We start from the raw sequence: 6,518 nt of genomic DNA on the forward strand, positions 1-6,518 counted from the left end.
CTTTGCATGGCCGCCCGGGGAGTTTCCCGCTCAGCCTCCAGCAGCAACTCCGTGAGCAGTGGCACAATCTTCGTGTAGCCGTCGTGTTTCCTTCTTATGTCCTTCGGGTAAACTTCTTAATAAAGATTCATATCTTCGTGTAGCCTTCGTGTTTGGTTCGGGTGCCATCGTACTTGCTTCGGCTGTTGATTGGCTTTTGACGAAGTTCGGGCAAACTTCGCACGAAATGAAATTTTCATATTGGTGTAATGGCCATTTTGTGTCAAATTCGGGACAGTGTGACGCCACCTTATTGCTAGAAGCAATAGAGAATTGATTACTAGGTCATCTAAACCTGTCGATATTCCAGCACTACCTCTCAATGGAAGAGCAGTTGTAGTTTTGTTTTAGCGCGCGTGCTATCTCTGCCATTTTGAGCAACAAGCGTGCGTTCAGCCGGCGAGCACGCATTCCAGAGTATGCAGTGGTGCAGGCTTTGCAATGCGATTTGGGCACGCATTGGGGTGTCGATTTCTGGGTGACGCTTTTTTGAAAAATCTTCACACGCTCGCTGGTGCGTTCGTTTTTAACTCTAAATTATATCTAGATCAGGGGAGGCCATTAACCTCTCCCCTTTCCTCTCTCTCTCTCTCTATCTTTAAATCGTTTTTTCTCTCTTATTTCTTCTATTATGTTGTTTCTCGCTCTTTCGTATACCTGTCTTTTTATCTTAAATATTCCATCACAATCGACACACAACCAAGCTTGTACACTCTACAACAATTTTTTTTCTTTTAGTGCATGAATACTAGAAATAACTTTATAAAAAAGTGTGCCCACTTTACACAACACGAACATGACGAAACAAAATGACATGGTCAATGACCTATAGTACTATAGAGTACAAAAGAAATAGCTTTCAAAGAGAGGGATCCCTTAGGACTCGCTGTTACTCTTTGCATCCTGTTGAAGCAGTCAAAAGAAAACATAAAGTTATAATGGTCTGAACAATATTTCTTACTGCGCTTTCTTTCAAACGATAGAGATTAATCCAATGATTTCTTTCTTTCATATGCTCTGCTCTCTCTGTCTCTTAATCTTATTTATCTCCGTCTTTATTTGGATTGATTTATATGCATATTTACATACATTCAATCTGTTCACTTATTTTCTCTCTTCCCGCATATCAATATTATATATATATATATATATATATATATATATATATATAGCTTTAATTTATTATTCATAGAATCATGATATATGGTAATATAGCAGGGCTCATTATTAGCGGTGGCCCGGGCCATTAAAAATTGATGTAAATAGATCGGACCACCGAATTTCCAAAAAAGTTATCTTTTGTACTGGCCCGATCGGGCACCTTAAGATTCAAAATGGATTGTTTTGTTTCCTATCATTTTGGGCCACTAAAAAAAAAAATCTAGTGTCGAGACTTTATATATATATATATATATATATATATACGTATATATATATAAATATATATGTGTGTACGTGTGTGTGTGTGTGCGTGTATTGGTATATTGGGGTTCTTGTATGTTTCCTTTACCTCTGTGGCACAGTATACACATTTACAATAATGTATCAATATCAACATTTTTTTATCATAACTTAAGAGATATCATTGTTGAGACAAGAGTCTGCGATTGCATCAGTGCTGTACAGGCCTAGAATAGTAGCTGCGCTATAGAAATGTACCATCGATTATTGTTAGTATCTTATATATATATATATATATATATATATACACACGCACACACACACACACATTCACACACACACACACACATATATATATAATATATTTATATATGTATACAATTTTCTTATATACTATTTACATACTGTTTATTATACTGTTTATATATCTGCCACTTGACTGCATGTCCACGGCAAATATTCCGAAATCAACTAATCACATATCTGCATCAAGCTCATGTGTTTCTTTCTCTGTGGTATCAGCACCAACGAGTAATGACTAACAGCTTTGCCCCAGACAAGGTGATTAATGAAAGTCTAAGAAAGCTATCGGAGAAAGAGAGAAATACAAATATTGTCACGGAATGATGAGTATGACTTGGCAAGTGAAGCCTGGAATATTTAATGACACGGGTCACTTGCAAACCTGAGATAAGTGGAAGGAAAATGTGATTGTAGGGCCGGCAGCCGTCTTTGGGCTCACTAGACACTTAAAGGCGACATCTAAGCAGCTATATTTCATTGAAAAATTCATTGGAAACGATGGGGATGACGTCATCTCATGTTACACAGCTGGGATAAACTTGAGCTAAGCCAAAACTAACTTAGTACTCAAAGACGTTTTAAAATTTATTGATTATTTAATGAAATCGATCGGATTTAAGTTGGGATACGGAGAAATTATCAATCAAAGCGCCACCTATCATCCTATTAGGGTAAATTAACATAGTGTTGTACAATCACAGTGACACTAATTTCATTAATTTCAAAGTTGACTTCATAAAAAAAGTATATTCTTTGGATAACAAATATCAGATGTAACCAAAAAAGATGTGTACTTATGTTTACAAGATTGGAACTCTGGACAAAACGTGACAGCCACAAGTCGCAATTTGTGTCACCTTTCTCATCAATGGCCATTTGAAAACGGAAAAAAGAAGGCATGAAAAATCAAGGTGCGATTTGATATCTCTTTGCAAAATCCGGAAACACTCCATTCTGACACCACTTAACACATGTTATATCACATGACATGACAAGACAACATTATACCACCTGAGTGACGCTCGCCCTCCCTCGAAGTAGTTTGGCGCCCTCCCTCGAAGTAGTTTGGCGCCCTTTAATTGAAGACCACATCGTCTGCACGCGACGAGGGATTATTTCTTCGCGCGGGAATCTTGATCGATGCGCGCTCGGCTTGGCCCTTGCTCTCGTCTCATTGAGATACGGTGAGTGCGCACGTCGGGTGAAATGGCTCAGAAAATCGGATGTCTAGACACGAAGTGCGATTCATTCGCATACGACTCACTCCACCAGTTCGCTGAGTGGTCTACACCCCTCCCCCTCCCCTTCCTTTGTTTGGAAGACCAATCCACAGACTTTAAACTATAAAACACCCCTTTAAAGATTAAAGGAGAAAGTTTAAAAAGAAAAGTCACCTTCAACTGACTGGTCATTTTTTTCTCTCTCTCTGCCTGTACCGAGGAGGTCTAACTGATCTTTTAGATCGAGATGTAAATCAAAATCTTAATTTTTTTGAGCAACTAACGGTGTTGTGAAAGAATCCCTTTTCCTGAATGTGATTCATTAGAATGTATTTTACTCGAATACGCATGTCATTAACTATACTATTCAGACCATCGGAACTGCCTGAATGGCACTATTTCATCAAAAATCGTTTGTTTTCATGTTTGGACGAGTAAAATACGACTTGGGATAGCCCTTAGCGTTGAGACGTCCTTTCTCTTCATCTTCATTAAAGTTGATAATTCCCAAAATGACACATTTTATTCTTGCGTGACGTCCTTATCGAGCCAAACAGTACGTCAAGTCTGACCTTGGCCGGGACAAAATTATTCCTCCAGGGATTATGTCTTCGTGGCGTCTCTTCTCCGCGCACACCGCTTTCGACGGAATTCCACACGGTTGCCATAGTTACTTGCCTGCGACAGTATACATAATGTGGAGACTAATAATGTAAGCTACCACGCATATTTGCCGTTGCTTGCCAGGTGGTTTGGTGAAGCAACAATATGGCCAGAAAAAAAAAAGACCCCCAAAAACGTATTTTATAGGGAGAGAAAGTTTAATAAACTATACATGCAAACCAAGTCATCAGAAAAAATTGTTGAGTATCCATTGTTCCACGGCATACAGTCATTTATGGTTTATTTTGACAGTGATATAAATGTTTTATCGTTCATTGTTAGTTTTTTTTAATCATAACAATTACAATATTCAGTCTGCATGATAATCGCTCGTATTTGTTATACTTTTATTTCCTCTACTTTCAGTAATCTTGATAAGTTGCTAGCAGTATAGCTGTAGCAGCAGAAGAATGAAAATTATAGTAATGGCTACCAGAAATTTTTTTTCCTGTCATCGATATCATCAGTCGATATCATCAATTTATTCCCATTACTTATCATTTTAGATTACATTGTCACTGTTAAGTTTAAAGGAGATGCAATGGAACAACCTCATGCCGGGTAAACACATTTCCCCCAAATATGACTTTTGTCACTTTAATTTCTGAGGCCTTTCTTTGTTCGCTTTGTGTTTATATTCAATTGATTTGCCACAGCTAAAGAGAGTTTCATTCACCTAAAATTTCCTCGCAAGGTCTGCTCAAGATTCAAGATTCAAGATTCAAGATTCAACTTTATTTTCACTTCCATTAATAAACAACATGCCTGTCCTAAGAAACAGCCTTGCCCCTTGCTCTGGCTCATTGGTTGTCCATACATTTCCTTCGGTCAGACCAATTAGTTTCCATGTTTTTAGAATATAATTGAGAGTATATTCTTGTAGAACTTGACATTTAAAAGAAATAACAATAATGAGGAAGCCAAAGTAGCCCGAAATATAGATCACGATTAACTTGTAGCAGGACGATGGTGTGCCCAAAGTAAGATGTAGAGCAATACTTACTGTACCAGTGAATATGGCTTCTTGAAGTTGTTGAGAACGAAGAAACAGCAAACGAATGAAGGAATAATCTCCCTGATGAAGGAATAATCTCACTGATGAAGGAATAATCTCCCTGATGAAGGAATAATCTCCCTGACACAAACAAACAGTTCCAGGTAAAACTGCAAGGCACCAGACTTGTAGTTTAGCCTAACTCTTCTAGTCCCAGAAACCATACAGTATCTATGTTTCGCTGCTGTATCTGTGTACTCAATATTACAAATTGTTCCATAAAGTAAAGCACAAAAAAAGACACGAAAAACAATAAAACAAACTAAAAAGAAAAAAACCCAAAGATGACTCAAGATCATTTTTTTTTGCCATGATAAGGCATACAACACACATTGCTAAATCATTACTACTCTATATACTCTACATAGAACGATGTTTATTTCCTTATCATGAATGATAATAATCTATATCTTTTAAAGTCAACTTTATTGTGGAGTGGAATTTCTCTGAAATGTGGAATAAACTGCTGTGACATGATTAATAAGAGGCTCAGAAATTGAATAGAGTCACGCATCGCAGATCCATGCTTGTCACTCATTTAAGATAAGGGGGGGGGGGGAGGAAGAAGATAGACAATGGTATACCGGAGGTGATAACATTTCCTATTCATTTTTCCTCACTGAGAACCTGAAGCCTGAAGAGTATTATGTTCAACTCATTTCATTTGCAAAGATAAAACGAAGAGTGGGAAATTGCGCTGAAAATAATGATCAGATGCATTTCATCTGTTTGCTAAAGACAACCATCAGAGAAGAGTTATCGAAACTATCTAGCTCGAATATTACTTTTGTGTCGTCATTGCGTCATGGCGCGAACGGTGTTAGGTTCAGAGGCTCTCTGTGGTATTACTGGCACTGTAGATGAGCGATTCCGCACTGTATACTCACTACTAAAAAGAATAATGGACAACAATCTTAAATTTCATGTTAATGACGAGGTATTATCCCTCAAGATGAACATGGCCATGAACATTTGATAGCGAGGCTAAATATACAGTCACTCTCACAAAATAAACACACACACACAATTAATGCACATTCATAATTATGTAACGCAAGTGAAAACTTAACCGTATGAGCTATTTAGTGTGAAAATAAGGGTACGTCGGAACGAATTTTTAGTTATTGTAAAAATAGAAATGAGAACGTTGGAGAAGGCGAGTATTGCATACCACATTGACCGACCTTTTATTCACTGTCTGTAATTGCACCACATCACTGAAAGAGTTGCAACAACAGCACTGTCAGCTCAAGTCTAAACCTGACAGTTCTCTTCTCGTTTTTCAACAATCCTCTCTGTGAGTGACACTAAAAAACGACCTGGGCCAGAGACGAGCGAATTATGACGGATCTTTGATCCACTGTTGTGCGGCTTCGGCACTCTGAAAAAATTAACGTGTATATTATAGTTGTAACATGCGTCATGTGAAATATTTGAAAACAATAAATGACGTGAAGATGAATTGAGATAAAATAATGCACCTCTCAAGAGTGCAATAAGAAGATCGATTCAAACTAGACCTTTCCTAAGAGATTGATTCATTTTGTTTGTTTGTTTGTTTGTTTGTTTGTTTTGTTTTGTTTTGTTTTGTTTTGTTTTGTTTTGTTTTGTTTGTGTGTGTTTTTTTGTGTGTTTTTTGTGTGTGTGTTTTTTTTTTTTTTTTTTTTTTTTGGGGGGGGGGGGGGGGGGGGTCTCTCACTGGGATTGAGAGGTCTTTGATACCTCTGTATCAATGCTCCCATGTTATATTTTAGTCAACCGTACTGAATGGTGCAGTGTTGCTGGGCTTTTCTTTTTTGGTAACCTTTGAAATGAAGCCTGCTGTGTCACTGAACAGA

The sequence above is a fragment of the Diadema antillarum genome, unplaced genomic scaffold (assembly GCF_040938485.1).
Source record: "Diadema antillarum isolate AM-2024a unplaced genomic scaffold, OU_Dant_1.0 seq00000511_RagTag, whole genome shotgun sequence".
Lineage (NCBI taxonomy): Eukaryota > Metazoa > Echinodermata > Echinoidea > Diadematoida > Diadematidae > Diadema > Diadema antillarum.